General features: G+C 48.3%; 1 long non-coding RNA gene across 1 annotated transcript; it reads right to left on the minus strand.

The window, feature by feature from the left end:
• Window positions 1-15,308: 15,308 nt before the first annotated feature.
• LOC127920552 (uncharacterized) lies at window positions 15,309-16,654 on the minus strand. The gene is made up of 3 exons (XR_008106631.1): window positions 16,620-16,654; window positions 16,080-16,511; window positions 15,309-15,377 (listed from the first exon to the last, which is right to left on the minus strand). It is a non-coding gene; the product is annotated as an uncharacterized LOC127920552 (long non-coding RNA).
• Between the last annotated feature and the right edge of the window lie 241 nt (window positions 16,655-16,895).

Genomic DNA, 16,895 nt, shown 5'->3' on the forward strand with positions numbered 1-16,895 from the left:
CAAGCATAGACACTACACTTCTGGACAACACACTGAATATTACTGTCAAGCATAGACGCTACACTTCTGTACCACACACTGAATATTACTGTCAAGCATAGACGCTACACTTCTGTACCACACACTGAATATTACTGTCAAGCATAGACGCTACACTTCTGGACAACACACTGAATATTACTATCAAGCATAGACACTACACTTCTGTACCACACACTGAATATTACTGTCAAGCATAGACACTACACTTCTGTACAACACACTGACTATTACTATCAAGCATAGACACTACACTTCTGGACAACACACTGAATATTACTGTCAAGCATAGACACTACACTTCTGGACAACACACTGAATATTACTGTCAAGCATAGACACTACACTTCTGTACAACACACTGACTATTACTATCAAGCATAGACACTACACTTCTGGACAACACACTGAATATTACTGTCAAGCATAGACACTATACTTCTGGACAACACACTGAATATTACTGTCAAGCATAGACACTACACATCTTCTGTACACTTTGTTTTACACAACCAACAACATTGATGGGCATTGCTCCAGAACCCCCCGCCCCCCTCCCGTTGACACGCTGACCCATCCCCCAAAATGGCCTCCACCTCTACTCCTGAGTCATGGGCTCCCAGAGCCAAAGACAAGGCCCAATCCCAGATGGACTCCTATGTCCTGGGGTCCTTTGCCCCCATTATCCTGGAGGGGCGTTAAGGTTGAATGATCTCATCTCTCTGCTATGAGCTGTGGATGAACTAAATGTCTGACAGGTAGTTGTGTCAATAACTGGGTGTCTATGGCGACCAGATGGTCCTTTCATGTTTTTCTGGTCTCATATTAGTTTCCAAAGGTCACCCTGTATTCCCTATGTAGTGCACTACTTTTGATCAGGGCTCATAGGGCTCTGGTGAAAAGTAGTGCACTACGTAGGGAATAGGGTGCCATTTGGGAAGACGCCTCTGTTGAACAGGGCTCCCGAGTGGCGCAGCGGTCTAAGACACTGCATCTCAGTGCAAGAGGCAGTCCCTGGTTCGAATCCAGGCTGAATCACACATGGCTGTGATTGGGAGTCCCGGCCAAACCCAGTGCTGTTCGGGTTTGCCCGAGGTAAGTCGTCATTGTAAATTTGCACATTTGTTTCTTAACTGACTTGCTTAGTGAAATAAAGGTTAAATAATAAAATAATAAAAAAATAATCACCTGCTTGGATTTGGTCAACTGTTTCCATGACAACAGGCGGATGCTAGTACATTTCCCGTTTGATCAATCGTCAAAACTACTAATTGGTGATTCCACTCAGCAAAAAGAGTTGCTCAACAGAAGTGATATGGATGTAGTTCTGCAACTCTGTCAGTAGGTGTCCCTGTTTTCCTTTTCATGTAAATGTTGTCTTGTCTGCAGCAGCCTGCCTTGTCTCGATTGGTAATAAAAGAGATTATACTTAGCTTTGATGGTCTACTACGGGAAAGGGCCCTTTATTGGTAGATGACTAACTGCAACTCACCATCCTCAGTTAGCACCTCTACACCGTTTACAGAAGTGAACATTAGTGACAGTTTGTGCATTTCAAAGTTCGTAACTTGGATCGCAAATTACTTACAGTGCAATAAAATGTTTGTTTACAAGCAAAGACAGACATGAAATGGCTTGAATGACCATGAAATAAATTGTGTAGAAATGTATGTATTTATTTTTAATAGGTTTTTTTGCTTTTGTTTTATTGATGAGAGGTGTGTTGTCTTTTTTGAGAGCTTTTAGATCAAAAACAGGCTACTTACTGTATGTTTCAATTAATGATCATTTTAATTAGAAACCCAGATGGCCTGCATACAGTCTCCTGGCTGCACACATCCCCTGCATACAGTCTCCTGGCTGCACACATCCCCTGCATGGGGTTCTGGAGCTAGGACCTTTACTTCCTGCATGGGGTTCTGGAGCTAGGACCATTACTTCCTGCATGGGGTTCTGGAGCTAGAACCTTTACTTCCCCATGGGGTTCTGGAGCTAGGACCTTTACTTCCTGCATACAGTCTCCTGGCTGCACATCCCCTGCCTGGGGTTCTGGAGCTAGGACCTTTACTTCCTGCATGGGGTTCTGGAGCTAGGACCATTACTTCCTGCATGGGGTTCTGGAGCTAGGACCATTACTTCCTGCATGGGGTTCTGGAGCTAGGACCATTACTTCCTGCATGGGGTTCTGGAGCTAGGACCATTACTTCCTGTCCTGCATGGGGTTCTGGAGCTAGGACCATTACTTCCTGCATGGGGTTCTGGAGATAGGACCATTACTTCCTGCATGGGGTTCTGGAGATAGGACCATTACTTCCTGCATGGGGTTCTGGAGCTAGGACCTTTACTTCCTGCATGGGGTTCTGGAGATAGGACCATTACTTCCTGCATGGGGTTCTGGAGCTAGGACCTTTACTTCCTGCATGGGGTTCTGGAGCTAGGACCTTTACTTCCTGCATGGGGTTCTGGAGATAGGACCATTACTTCCTGCTTGGGGTTCTGGAGCTAGGACCTTTACTTCCTGCTTAGGGTTCTGGAGATAGGACCTTTACTTCCTGCATGGGGTTCTGGAGCTAGGACCATTACTTCCTGCTTGGGGTTCTGGAGATAGGACCTTTACTTCCTGCATGGGGTTCTGGAGCTAGGACCATTACTTCCTGCATGGGGTTCTGGAGATAGGACCTTTACTTCCTGCATGGGGTTCTGAAGCTAGGACCTTTACTTCCTGCATGGGGTTCTGGAGCTAGGACCTTTACTTCCTGCATGGGGTTCTGGAGCTAGGCCCATTACTTCCTGCATGGGGTTCTGGAGCTAGGACCTTTATTTCCTGCATGGGGTTCTGGAGCTAGGATCATTACTTCCTGCATGGGGTTCTGGAGCTAGGACCATTAATTCCTGCATGGGGTTCTGGAGCTAGGATCATTACTTCCTGCATGGGGTTCTGGAGCTAGGACCATTACTTCCTGCATGGGGTTCTGGAGCTAGGACCATTACTTCCTGCATGGGGTTCTGGAGCTAGGACCATTACTTCCTGCATGGGGTTCTGGAGCTAGGACCTTTACTTCCTGCATACAGTCTCCTGGCTGCACACATCCCCTGCCTGGGGTTCTGGAGCTAGGACCTTTACTTCCTGCATGGGGTTCTGGAGCTAGGACCATTACTTCCTGCATGGGGTTCTGGAGCTAGGACCATTACTTCCTGCATGGGGTTCTGGAGCTAGGACCATTACTTCCTGCATGGGGTTCTGGAGCTAGGACCATTACTTCCTGTCCTGCATGGGGTTCTGGAGCTAGGACCATTACTTCCTGCATGGGGTTCTGGAGATAGGACCATTACTTCCTGCATGGGGTTCTGGAGATAGGACCATTACTTCCTGCATGGGGTTCTGGAGCTAGGACCTTTACTTCCTGCATGGGGTTCTGGAGATAGGACCATTACTTCCTGCATGGGGTTCTGGAGCTAGGACCTTTACTTCCTGCATGGGGTTCTGGAGCTAGGACCTTTACTTCCTGCATGGGGTTCTGGAGATAGGACCTTTACTTCCTGCATGGGGTCCTGGAGCTAGGACCTTTACTTCCTGCTTGGGGTTCTGGAGCTAGGACCTTTACTTCCTGCATGGGGTTCTGGAGCTAGGACCTTTACTTCCTGCATGGGGTTCTGGAGTTAGGACCTTTACTTCCTGCATGGGGTTCTGGAGCTAGGACCATTACTTCCTGCATGGGGTTCTGGAGCTAGGACCATTACTTCCTGCATGGGGTTCTGGAGCTAGGACCATTACTTCCTGCATGGGGTCCTGGAGCTAGGACCTTTACTTCCTGCATGGGGTTCTGGAGCTAGGACCTTTACTTCCTGCATGGGGTTCTGGAGCTAGGACCTTTACTTCCTGCATGGGGTTCTGGAGCTAGGACCTTTACTTCCTGCATGGGGTTCTGGAGCTAGGACCTTTACTTCCTGCATGGGGTTCTGGAGCTAGGACATTTACTTCCTGCATGGGGTTCTGGAGCTAGGACCATTACTTCCTGCTTGGGGTTCTGGAGCTAGGACCTTTACTTCCTGCTTGGGGTTCTGGAGATAGGACCTTTACTTCCTGCATGGGGTTCTGGAGCTAGGACCATTACTTCCTGCTTGGGGTTCTGGAGATAGGACCATTACTTCCTGCATGGGGTTCTGGAGCTAGGACCTTTACTTCCTGCATGGGGTTCTGGAGATAGGACCATTACTTCCTGCATGGGGTTCTGGAGCTAGGACCTTTACTTCCTGCATGGGGTTCTGGAGCTAGGACCTTTACTTCCTGCATGGGGTTCTGGAGATAGGACCTTTACTTCCTGCATGGGGTCCTGGAGCTAGGACCTTTACTTCCTGCTTGGGGTTCTGGAGATAGGACCTTTACTTCCTGCATGGGGTTCTGGAGCTAGGACCTTTACTTCCTGCATGGGGTTCTGGAGTTAGGACCTTTACTTCCTGCATGGGGTTCTGGAGCTAGGACCATTACTTCCTGCATGTGGTTCTGGAGCTAGGACCATTACTTCCTGCATGGGGTTCTGGAGCTAGGACCATTACTTCCTGCATGGGGTCCTGGAGCTAGGACCTTTACTTCCTGCATGGGGTTCTGGAGCTAGGACCTTTACTTCCTGCATGGGGTTCTGGAGCTAGGACATTTACTTCCTGCATGGGGTTCTGGAGCTAGGACCATTACTTCCTGCTTGGGGTTCTGGAGCTAGGACCTTTACTTCCTGCTTGGGGTTCTGGAGATAGGACCTTTACTTCCTGCATGGGGTTCTGGAGCTAGGACCATTACTTCCTGCTTGGGGTTCTGGAGATAGGACCATTACTTCCTGCATGGGGTTCTGGAGCTAGGACCTTTACTTCCTGCATGGGGTTCTGGAGCTAGGACCATTACTTCCTGCATGGGGTTCTGGAGATAGGACCTTTACTTCCTGCATGGGGTTCTGAAGCTAGGACCTTTACTTCCTGCATGGGGTTCTGGAGCTAGGACCTTTACTTCCTGCATGGTGTTCTGGAGCTAGGCCCATTACTTCCTGCATGGGGTTCTGGAGCTAGGACCTTTACTTCCTGCATGGGGTTCTGGAGCTAGGACCATTACTTCCTGCATGGGGTTCTGGAGCTAGGACCATTACTTCCTGCATGGGGTTCTGGAGCTAGGATCATTACTTCCTGCATGGGGTTCTGGAGCTAGGACCATTACTTCCTGCATGGGGTTCTGGAGCTAGGACCATTACTTCCTGCATGGGGTTCTGGAGCTAGGACCATTACTTCCTCCATGGGGTTCTGGAGCTAGGACCATTACTTCCTGCATGGGGTTCTGGAGCTAGGACCATTACCTCCTACGTGAGGTTCTGGAGCTAGGACCATTACTTCCTGCATGGGGTTCTGGAGCTAGGACCATTACTTCCTGCTTGGGGTTCTGGAGCTAGGACCATTACTTCCTGCATGGGGTTCTGGAGCTAGGACCTTTACTTCATGCCTGGGGTTCTGGAGCTAGGACCATTACTTCCTGCATGGGGTTCTGGAGCTAGGACCATTACCTCCTACATGAGGTTCTGGAGCTAGGACCTTTACTTCATGCCTGGGGTTCTGGAGCTAGGACCATTACTCCTACATGAGGTTCTGGAGCTAGGACCATTACTTCCTGCTTGGGTTCTGGAGCTAGGACCATTACCTCCTACATGAGGTTCTGGAGCTAGGACCATTACTTCCTGCTTGGGGTTCTGGAGCTAGGAACATTACCTCCTACATGAGGTTCTGGAGCTAGGACCATTACTTCCTGTCCTGCATGGGGTTCTGGAGCTAGGACCATTACCTGTCCTGCATGGGGTTCTGGAGCTAGGACCATTACTTCCTGTCCTGCATGGGGTTCTGGAGCTAGGACCATTACTTCCTGTCCTGCATGGGGTTCTGGAGATAGGACCATTACTTCCTGTCCTGCATGGGGTTCTGGAGCTAGGACCATTACTTCCTCCATGGGGTTCTGGAGCTAGGACCTTTACTTCCTGCATCGGGTTCTGGAACTAGGACCATTACTTCCTGCCTGGGGTTCTGGAACTAGGACCTTTACTTCCTGCATGAGTTTCTGGAGCTAGGACCTTTACTTCCTGCATCGGGTTCTGGAACTAGGACCATTACTTCCTGCCTGGGGTTCTGGAACTAGGACCATTACTTCCTGCATGAGGTTCTGGAGCTAGGACCTTTACTTCCTGCATCGGGTTCTGGAACTAGGACCATTACTTCCTGCCTGGGGTTCTGGAACTAGGACCATTACTTCCTGCATGGGGTTCTGGAGCTAGGACCATTACTTCCTGCATGAGGTTCTGGAGCTAGGACCATTACTTCCTGCATGGGGTTCTGGAGATAGGACCATTACTTCCTGCATGGGGTTCTGGAGCTAGGACCATTACTTCCTGCATGGGGTTCTGGAGCTAGGACCATTACTTCCTGCATGGGGTTCTGGAGCTAGGACCTTTACTTCCTGCATGGGGTTCTGGAGCTAGGACCTTTACTTCCTGCATGGGGTTCTGGAGCTAGGACCATTACTTCCTCCATGGGGTTCTGGAGCTAGGACCATTACTTCCTGCATGGGGTTCTGGAGCTAGGACCATTACTTCCTGCATGAGGTTCTGACATTAACCACTATTGGACATTAACCAATACTGATAATGACATTAACCACTACTGATAATGACATTAACCACTACTGATAATGACATTAACCACTACTGATAATGACATTAACCCCTACTGATAATGACATTAACCACTACTGATAAGTGAAAGGTGACCTCAGCACTCGGGTTGGTTCCAGCAGGCCTATCATAACCACTACTAATAATGTCATGGGTGTGACCAACCAGTATCTTTGATGAATGGGCCAAGAGCTGGTCTACTCTGCCAATGTCCATCAATGGGGCTCTGGCAAAGACCTCACCTCCAATCCTTACCTCTGCCTTCTCAACCAACGGTTGTCGATGGGGAGAACAGAATTAGGAATTAGGTAGGTTTAGTCTGATTTTTCAAACTTCAACATGTTTGTGTTTCAGATATTACCTCTACTAACTGCCATTGGTTTTAAAAAACAGTCACTATTTGTTCCCAGAAACATTACATTTAAGTCATTTTAAATGAAACATGTATGGAGCCAGCACATGGAGACTAGCATGATGATGTGAGGGAGTCCAGACTGACAGATGGGTTTGACACTGAGGTCTCTGAATGGACAGAGAGACCTGGCACTCTGACAGACAGATACTGATGTCTCTGAATGGAGAGAGACCTGGCACTCTGACAGACAGATACTGATGTCTCTGAATGGAGAGAGACCTGGCACTCTGACAGACAGATACTGATGTCTCTGAATGGAGAGAGACCTGGCACTCTGACAGACAGGCTTGATACTGAGGTCTCTGAATGGAGAGAGACCTGGCACTCTGACAAACAGGCTAGATACTGATGTCTCTGAATGGAGAGAGACCTGGCACTCTGACAGACAGACACTGATGTCTCTGAATGGAGAGAGACCTGGCACTCTGACAGACAGGCTTGATACTGAGGTCTCTGAATGGAGAGAGACCTGGCACTCTGATAGACAGATAGTGATGTCTCTGAATGGACAGAGACCTGGCACTCTGACAGACAGGCTAGATACTGATGTCTCTGAATGGAGAGAGACCTGGCACTCTGACAGACAGATACTGATGTCTCTGAATGGACAGAGAGACCTGGCACTCTGACAGACAGATACTGATGTCTCTGAATGGACAGAGACCTGGCACTCTGACAGACAGATACTGATGTCTCTGAATGGAGAGAGACCTGGCACTCTGATAGACAGATAGTGATGTCTCTGAATGGACAGAGACCTGGCACTCTGACAGACAGATACTGATGTCTCTGAATGGACAGAGACCTGGCACTCTGACAGACAGGCTAGATACTGATGTCTCTGAATGGAGAGAGACCTGGCACTCTGACAGACAGATACTGATGTCTCTGAATGGAGAGAGACCTGGCACTCTGACAGACAGATACTGATGTCTCTGAATGGAGAGAGACCTGGCACTCTGACAGACAGGCTTGATACTGAGGTCTCTGAATGGAGAGAGACCTGGCACTCTGACAGACAGGCTAGATACTGATGTCTCTGAATGGAGAGAGACCTGGCACTCTGACAGACAGACACTGATGTCTCTGAATGGAGAGAGACCTGGCACTCTGACAGACAGGCTTGATACTGATGTCTCTGAATGGAGAGAGACCTGGCACTCTGACAGACAGATACTGATGTCTCTGAATGGAGAGAGACCTGGCACTCTGACAGACAGATACTGATGTCTCTGAATGGAGAGAGACCTGGCACTCTGACAGACAGATACTGATGTCTCTGAATGGAGAGAGACCTGGCACTCTGACAGACAGATACTGATGTCTCTGAATGGAGAGAGACCTGGCACTCTGACAGACAGATACTGATGTCTCTGAATGGAGAGAGACCTGGCACTCTGACAGACAGATACTGAGGTCTCTGAATGGGAGAGACCTGGCACTCTGACAGACAGATACTGATGTCTCTGAATGGAGAGAGACCTGGCACTCTGACAGACAGATACTGATGTCTCTGAATGGACAGAGACCTGGCATTCTGACAGACAGATACTGATGTCTCTGAATGGAGAGAGACCTGGCACTCTGACAGACAGATACTGATGTCTCTGAATGGAGAGAGACCTGGCACTCTGACAGACAGATACTGATGTCTCTGAATGGAGAGAGACCTGTGCACTCTGACAGACAGATACTGATGTCTCTGAATGGAGAGAGACCAGGCACTCTGACAGACAGATACTGATGTCTCTGAATGGAGAGAGACCTGGCACTCTGACAGACAGATACTGATGTCTCTGAATGGACAGAGACCTGGCACTCTGACAGACAGATACTGATGTCTCTGAATGGACAGAGACCTGGCACTCTGACAGACAGATACTGATGTCTCTGAATGGACAGAGACCTGGCACTCTGACAGACAGATACTGATGTCTCTGAATGGACAGAGACCTGGCACTCTAACAGACAGGCTTGATACTGATGTCTCTGAACCAGGATCAGTCAATATGGGAGGGAGAAAACCTGTGTATTCTGGACCAGGATCAGTCAATATAAGGAGGGAGGAACCCTGTGTATTCTGGACCAGGATCAGTCAATATGGGGAGGGAGTAACCCTGTGTATTCTGGACCAAGATCAGTCGATATGGGGAGGGAGAAACCCTGTGTATTCTGGACCAGGATCAGTCAATATGGGGAGGGAGAAACCCTGTGTATTCTGGACCAGGATCAGTCAATATGGGGAGGGAGAAACCCTGTGTATTCTGGACCAGGATCAGTCAATATGGGGGAGAAACCCTGTGTATTCTGGACCAGGATCAGTCAATATGGGGAGGGAGAAACCCTGTGTATTCTGAACCAGGATCAGTCAATATGGGGAGGGAGAAACCCTGTGTATTCTGGACCAGGATCAGTCAATATGGGGAGGGAGAAACCCTGTGTATTCTGAACCAGGATCAGTCAATATGGGGAGGGAGAAACCTTGTGTATTCTGGACCAGGATCAGTCAATATGGGGAGGGAGAAACCCGGTGTATTCTGGACCAGGTAACCCCTGTTGTACATGGGACACCAGACAGGAAGGTATGCCCACGCTGACATGTTACCACGGTAACCCAATTACCACCACACAGGAAGGTATGAACACTCTGACATGTTACCACGGTAACCCCATTACCACCACACAGGAAGGTATGAACACTCTGATGTGTTACCACGGTAACCCCATTACCACCACACAGAAAGGTATGAACACTCTGATGTGTTACCATGGTAACCTCATTACCACCACACAGAAAGGTATGAACACTCTGATGTGTTACCACGGTTACCCCATTACCACCAGACAGGAATAAGCAAATAGTCCTCAAGAGTCTTATGGCTTGGGGGTAGAAGCTGTTAGGAAGTATTTTTTTATTATTTAGAATTGGCCACGGTACCCCTCTAATCAAGGATAAATAATGAAACATGACTAGTGGTGAAATGCAGTTAACCCTCAAATAAATTGGACCACATTTGCAACTTTTCCTGGACTAAAAACAAGTGTTGTATTTATTTTTTTATTTTTTTATTTTTTATTTAACCAGGTAGGCTAGTTGAGAACACCTTTATTTAACCAGGTAGGCTAATTGAGAACACCTTTATTTAACCAGGTAGGCCAGTTGAGAACACCTTTATTTAACCAGGTAGGCTAATTGAGAACACCTTTATTTAACCAGGTAGGCTAGTTGAGAACAAGTTCTCATTTGCAACTGCGACCTGGCCAAGATAAAGCAAAGCAGTGTGAACAGACAACACAGAGTTACACATGGAGTAAACAATTAACAAGTCAATAACATAGTAGAAAAAAAAGGGGAGTCTATATACAATGTGTGCAAAAGGCATGCTGCATAACATTATGCAAATATCTGGTGGTATTCTCGTGACATCATCCCAACCCATAACGCTTTTAGGTCATTTGAAAACACCTTTTTTTTTTAAACACTTCCACTGTGAGACTATTTGCTCAGAAAGTCACTCAAATAAAATATCCAACACATTTCAGTAGTTTTGGCAATATAACTAACTATAACTCCTTTATCGTGGTTTACACATACATGTGCATTGTGTAATCCTTGTACATATGACCTACTTTTTCACAAAGTTGTTTACGGTCAGTCAACAACTATTACAAACCTTTAAATCTGATTAATTTTTTTATGTGCTTTCGATTACTGCGGTGCGGATGAGACCATCGTTGAGGTGAGGCGGCCGCTATGTGATCGGTAAAGTCTGATACAGTATCTCTCACTATCTTTACATACTTTTGATTATTGACCGTATCAAAACAGTCATAACCACATAAGGTTATGGCTAAATACGCGACAGCCTTGATATCATGATATTTAATGAGTAAACCCGACCACCCCTACGACCAGTAAATGGTTCGCTCCAAAGTGCGTGTCGTCACAACGTATAAATTCAGACACTGCCTCAAAGTCTGGTAGTTGTGAGAGTTCAGTTCCCTGTGTGTGTGTGTGTGTGTCCATGCAGCACGGGAAGTTTGAACTCAATGCTTTGTCTTGTTTTTGTTTGTTTGTTTGTTTGTTTGTTGTTGCAGCACTATGTTTTTTGCAACAACAAAAAAACTTGGAAGATGATTCTGCATTTTGAACTGTAAGTTGGTGTGGGAGTCAGACAGACATTGGGACCCATCGAGATGTGCAGCTTGATTCTCGTGAGTTGTAACACTGTTTAGCTACTATAGTTATACATTTTAGCTAGGAGATTCTAGGTTAGCAAGCTAGGTAGCTGACTGTGCTGCTAACTACCAAGCCATCTAGCTGACTGTGCTGCTAACTACCAAGCCATCTAGCTGACTGTGCTGCTAACTACCAAGCCATCTAGCTGACTGTGCTGCTAACTACCAAGCCATCTAGCTGACTGTGCTGCTAACTACCAAGCCATCTAGCTGACTGTGCTGCTAACTACCAAGCCATCTAGCTGACTGTGCTGCTAACTACCAAGCCATCTAGCTGACTGTGCTGCTAACTACCAAGCCATCTAGCTGACTGTGCTGCTAACTACCAAGCCATCTAGCTGACTGTGCTGCTAACTACCAAGCCATCTAGCTGACTGTGCTGCTAACTACCAAGCCATCTAGCTGACTGTGCTGCTAACTACCAAGCCAACTAACCAAGCCATCTAGCTGACTGTGCTGCTAACTACCAAGCCATCTAGCTGACTGTGCTGCTAACTACCAAGCCATCTAGCTGACTGTGCTGCTAACTACCAAGCCATCTAGCTGACTGTGCTGCTAACTACCAAGCCATCTAGCTGACTGTGCTGCTAACTACCAAGCCATCTAGCTGACTGTGTGCTAACTACCAAGCCATCTAGCTGACTGTGCTACCAAGCCATCTAGCTGACTGTGCTGCTAACTACCAAGCCATCTAGCTGACTGTGCTGCTAACTACCAAGCCATCTAGCTGACTGTGCTGCTAACTACCAAGCCATCTAGCTGACTGTGCTGCTAACTACCAAGCCATCTAGCTGACTGTGCTGCTAACTACCAAGCCATCTAGCTGACTGTGCTGCTAACTACCAAGCCATCTAGCTGACTGTGCTGCTAACTACCAAGCCATCTAGCTGACTGTGCTGCTAACTACCAAGCCATCTAGCTGACTGTGCTGCTAACTACCAAGCCATCTAGCTGACTGTGCTGCTAACTACCAAGCCATCTAGCTGACTGTGCTGCTAACTACCAAGCCATCTAGCTGACTGTGCTGCTAACTACCAAGCCATCTAGCTGACTGTGCTGCTAACTACCAAGCCATCTAGCTGACTGTGCTGCTAACTACCAAGCCATCTAGCTGACTGTGCTGCTAACTACCAAGCCATCTAGCTGACTGTGCTGCTAACTACCAAGCCATCTAGCTGACTGTGCTGCTAACTACCAAGCCATCTAGCTGACTGTGCTGCTAACTACCAAGCCATCTAGCTGACTGTGCTGCTAACTACCAAGCCATCTAGCTGACTGTGCTGCTAACTACCAAGCCATCTAGCTGACTGTGCTGCTAACTACCAAGCCATCTAGCTGACTGTGCTGCTAACTACCAAGCCATCTAGCTGACTGTGCTGCTAACTACCAAGCCATCTAGCTGACTGTGCTGCTAACTACCAAGCCATCTAGCTGACTGTGCTGCTAACTACCAAGCCATCTAGCTGACTGTGCTGCTAACTACCAAGCCATCTAGCTGACTGTGCTGCTAACTACCAAGCCATCTAGCTGACTGTGCTGCTAACTACCAAGCCATCTAGCTGACTGTGCTGCTAACTACCAAGCCATCTAGCTGACTGTGCTGCTAACTACCAAGCCATCTAGCTGACTGTGCTGCTAACTACCAAGCCATCTAGCTGACTGTGCTGCTAACTACCAAGCCATCTAGCTGACTGTGCTGCTAACTACCAAGCCATCTAGCTGACTGTGCTGCTAACTACCAAGCCATCTAGCTGACTGTGCTGCTAACTACCAAGCCATCTAGCTGACTGTGCTGCTAACTACCAAGCCATCTAGCTGACTGTGCTGCTAACTACCAAGCCATCTAGCTGACTGTGCTGCTAACTACCAAGCCATCTAGCTGACTGTGCTGCTAACTACCAAGCCATCTAGCTGACTGTGCTGCTAACTACCAAGCCATCTAGCTGACTGTGCTGCTAACTACCAAGCCATCTAGCTGACTGTGCTGCTAACTACCAAGCCATCTAGCTGACTGTGCTGCTAACTACCAAGCCATCTAGCTGACTGTGCTGCTAACTACCAAGCCATCTAGCTGACTGTGCTGCTAACTACCAAGCCATCTAGCTGACTGTGCTGCTAACTACCAAGCCATCTAGCTGACTGTGCTGCTAACTACCAAGCCATCTAGCTGACTGTGCTGCTAACTACCAAGCCATCTAGCTGACTGTGCTGCTAACTACCAAGCCATCTAGCTGACTGTGCTGCTAACTACCAAGCCATCTAGCTGACTGTGCTGCTAACTACCAAGCCATCTAGCTGACTGTGCTGCTAACTACCAAGCCATCTAGCTGACTGTGCTGCTAACTACCAAGCCATCTAGCTGACTGTGCTGCTAACTACCAAGCCATCTAGCTGACTGTGCTGCTAACTACCAAGCCATCTAGCTGACTGTGCTGCTAACTACCAAGCCATCTAGCTGACTGTGCTGCTAACTACCAAGCCATCTAGCTGACTGTGCTGCTAACTACCAAGCCATCTAGCTGACTGTGCTGCTAACTACCAAGCCATCTAGCTGACTGTGCTGCTAACTACCAAGCCATCTAGCTGACTGTGCTGCTAACTACCAAGCCATCTAGCTGACTGTGCTGCTAACTACCAAGCCATCTAGCTGACTGTGCTGCTAACTACCAAGCCATCTAGCTGACTGTGCTGCTAACTACCAAGCCATCTAGCTGACTGTGCTGCTAACTACCAAGCCATCTAGCTGACTGTGCTGCTAACTACCAAGCCATCTAGCTGACTGTGCTGCTAACTACCAAGCCATCTAGCTGACTGTGCTGCTAACTACCAAGCCATCTAGCTGACTGTGCTGCTAACTACCAAGCCATCTAGCTGACTGTGCTGCTAACTACCAAGCCATCTAGCTGACTGTGCTGCTAACTACCAAGCCATCTAGCTGACTGTGCTGCTAACTACCAAGCCATCTAGCTGACTGTGCTGCTAACTACCAAGCCATCTAGCTGACTGTGCTGCTAACTACCAAGCCATCTAGCTGACTGTGCTGCTAACTACCAAGCCATCTAGCTGACTGTGCTGCTAACTACCAAGCCATCTAGCTGACTGTGCTGCTAACTACCAAGCCATCTAGCTGACTGTGCTGCTAACTACCAACCAAGCCATCTAGCTGACTGTGCTGCTAACTACCAAGCCATCTAGCTGACTGTGCTGCTAACTACCAAGCCATCTAGCTGACTGTGCTAGCTAACTACCAAGCCATCTAGCTGACTGCTGCTAACTACCAAGCCATCTAGCTGACTGTGCTGCTAACTACCAAGCCATCTAGCTGACTGCTAACTACCAAGCCATCTAGCTGACTGCTAACTACCAAGCCATCTAGCTGACTGCTAACTACCAAGCCATCTAGCTGACTGCTAACTACCAAGCCATCTAGCTGACTGCTAACTACCAAGCCATCTAGCTGACTGCATGGTAAACAGGAGCCATCTAGGGAGGGGGGTCGTGGTAAACTGTCAGGCGTTTGAGGCGTACGTTACATGTGGTCTTACACCTCTTGATCTTTATCACAGCTGGATGGTAGAATATGTTGTCAGTTGTGGTCTAATTGTTAGTCACAAGGCTCTGTTTTTAGCTGAGACAGCAGGAACTGAACGTTGAGATGACTAGCGGGTTATTGTCCATGTCACTGACCTATTTAAATAGGTCAATGACTAGTTAGACTTGTCTTCTTAAAGGTTGTTTGGGAGTGTCTCTAGACTGCTCACAGTACCTCATCTTCCCATGGGTGAGATATTTGGCCTAATGCTGACAAGTCACTTTTATAAAATGTTAGACTTAAGGCCCGTGTTCTAAAAATGTTAGGCTTAAGGCCTGTGTCCTAAATGGTGCCCTCGTCCCTTTTATAGTGCACTACTTTTGGGGCTCAAACTAGTGGACGGTATAGTGGACTAGGATGCAGCCTTCCCATGTTATCAATAGGCCTGCCCTACCTGCAGTGTAGGTTGGCCCTGTTACTGTAATGGGCATGAATAGGCCTGCCCTACCTGCAGTGTAGGTTGGCCCTGTTACTGTAATGGGCATGAATAGGCCTGCCCTACCTGCAGTGTAGGTTGGCCCTGTTACTGTAATGGGCATGAATAGGCCTGCCCTACCTGCAGTGTAGGTTGGCCCTGTTACTGTAATGGGCATGAATAGGCCTGCCCTACCTGCAGTGTAGGTTGGCCCTGTTACTTTAATGGGCATGAATAGGCCTGCCCTACCTGCAGTGTAGGTTGGCCCTGTTACTTTAATGGGCATGAATAGGCCTGCCCTAACTGCAGTGTAGGTGGCCCTGTTACTGTAATGGGCATGAATAGGCCTGCCCTACCTGCAGTGTAGGTTGGCCCTGTTACTGTAATGGGCATGAATAGGCCTGCCCCTACCTGCAGTGAGGTTGGCCCTGTTACTGTAATGGGCATGAATAGGCCTGCCCTACCTGCAGTGTAGGTTGGTCCCTGTTACTGTAATGGGCATGAATAGGCCTGCCCTACCTGCAGTGTAGGTTGGCCCTGTTACTTTAATGGGCATGAATAGGCCTGCCCTACCTGCAGTGTAGGTTGGCCCTGTTACTGTAATGGGCATGAATAGGCCTGCCCTACCTGCAGTGTAGGTTGGCCCTGTTACTGTAATGGGCATGAATAGGCCTGCCCTACCTGCAGTGTAGGTTGGCCCTGTTACTGTAATGGGCATGAATAGGCCTGCCCTACCTGCAGTGTAGGTTGTCCCTGTTACTGTAATGGGCATGAATAGGCCTGCCCTACCTGCAGTGTAGGTTGGCCCTGTTACTGTAATGGGCATGAATAGGCCTGCCCTACCTGCAGTGTAGGTTGGCCCTGTTACTGTAATGGGCATGAATAGGCCTGCCCTACCTGCAGTGTAGGTTGGCCCTGTTACTGTAATGGGCATGAATAGGCCTGCCCTACCTGCAGTGTAGGTTGGCCCTGTTACTGTAATGGGCATGAATAGGCCTGCCCTACCTGCAGTGTAGGTTGGCCCTGTTACTTTAATGGGCATGAATAGGCCTGCCCTACCTGCAGTGTAGGTTGGCCCTGTTACTTTAATGGGCATGAATAGGCCTGCCCTACCTGCAGTGTAGGTTGGCCCTGTTACTGTAATGGGCATGAATAGGCCTGCCCTACCTGCAGTGTAGGTTGGCCCTGTTACTGTAATGGGCATGAATAGGCCTGCCCTACCTGCAGTGTAGGTTGGCCCTGTTACTTTAATGGGCATGAATAGGCCTGCCCTACCTTCAGTGTAGGTTGGCCCTGTTACTTTAATGGGCATGAATAGGCCTGCCCTACCTGCAGTGTAGGTTGGCCCTGTTACTGTAATGGGCATGAATAGGCCTGCCCTACCTGCAGTGTAGGTTGGCCCTGTTACTTTAACTGGCATGAATATTCATGTAGACATTGACAGGGCTGGTGGAAAGACATCCACCATTCTCTTGTTTCTGAACCATGGAGGCCTGT

Source organism: Oncorhynchus keta, unplaced genomic scaffold, assembly GCF_023373465.1.
Source record: "Oncorhynchus keta strain PuntledgeMale-10-30-2019 unplaced genomic scaffold, Oket_V2 Un_contig_19903_pilon_pilon, whole genome shotgun sequence".
Classification (NCBI taxonomy): Eukaryota; Metazoa; Chordata; class Actinopteri; order Salmoniformes; family Salmonidae; genus Oncorhynchus; species Oncorhynchus keta.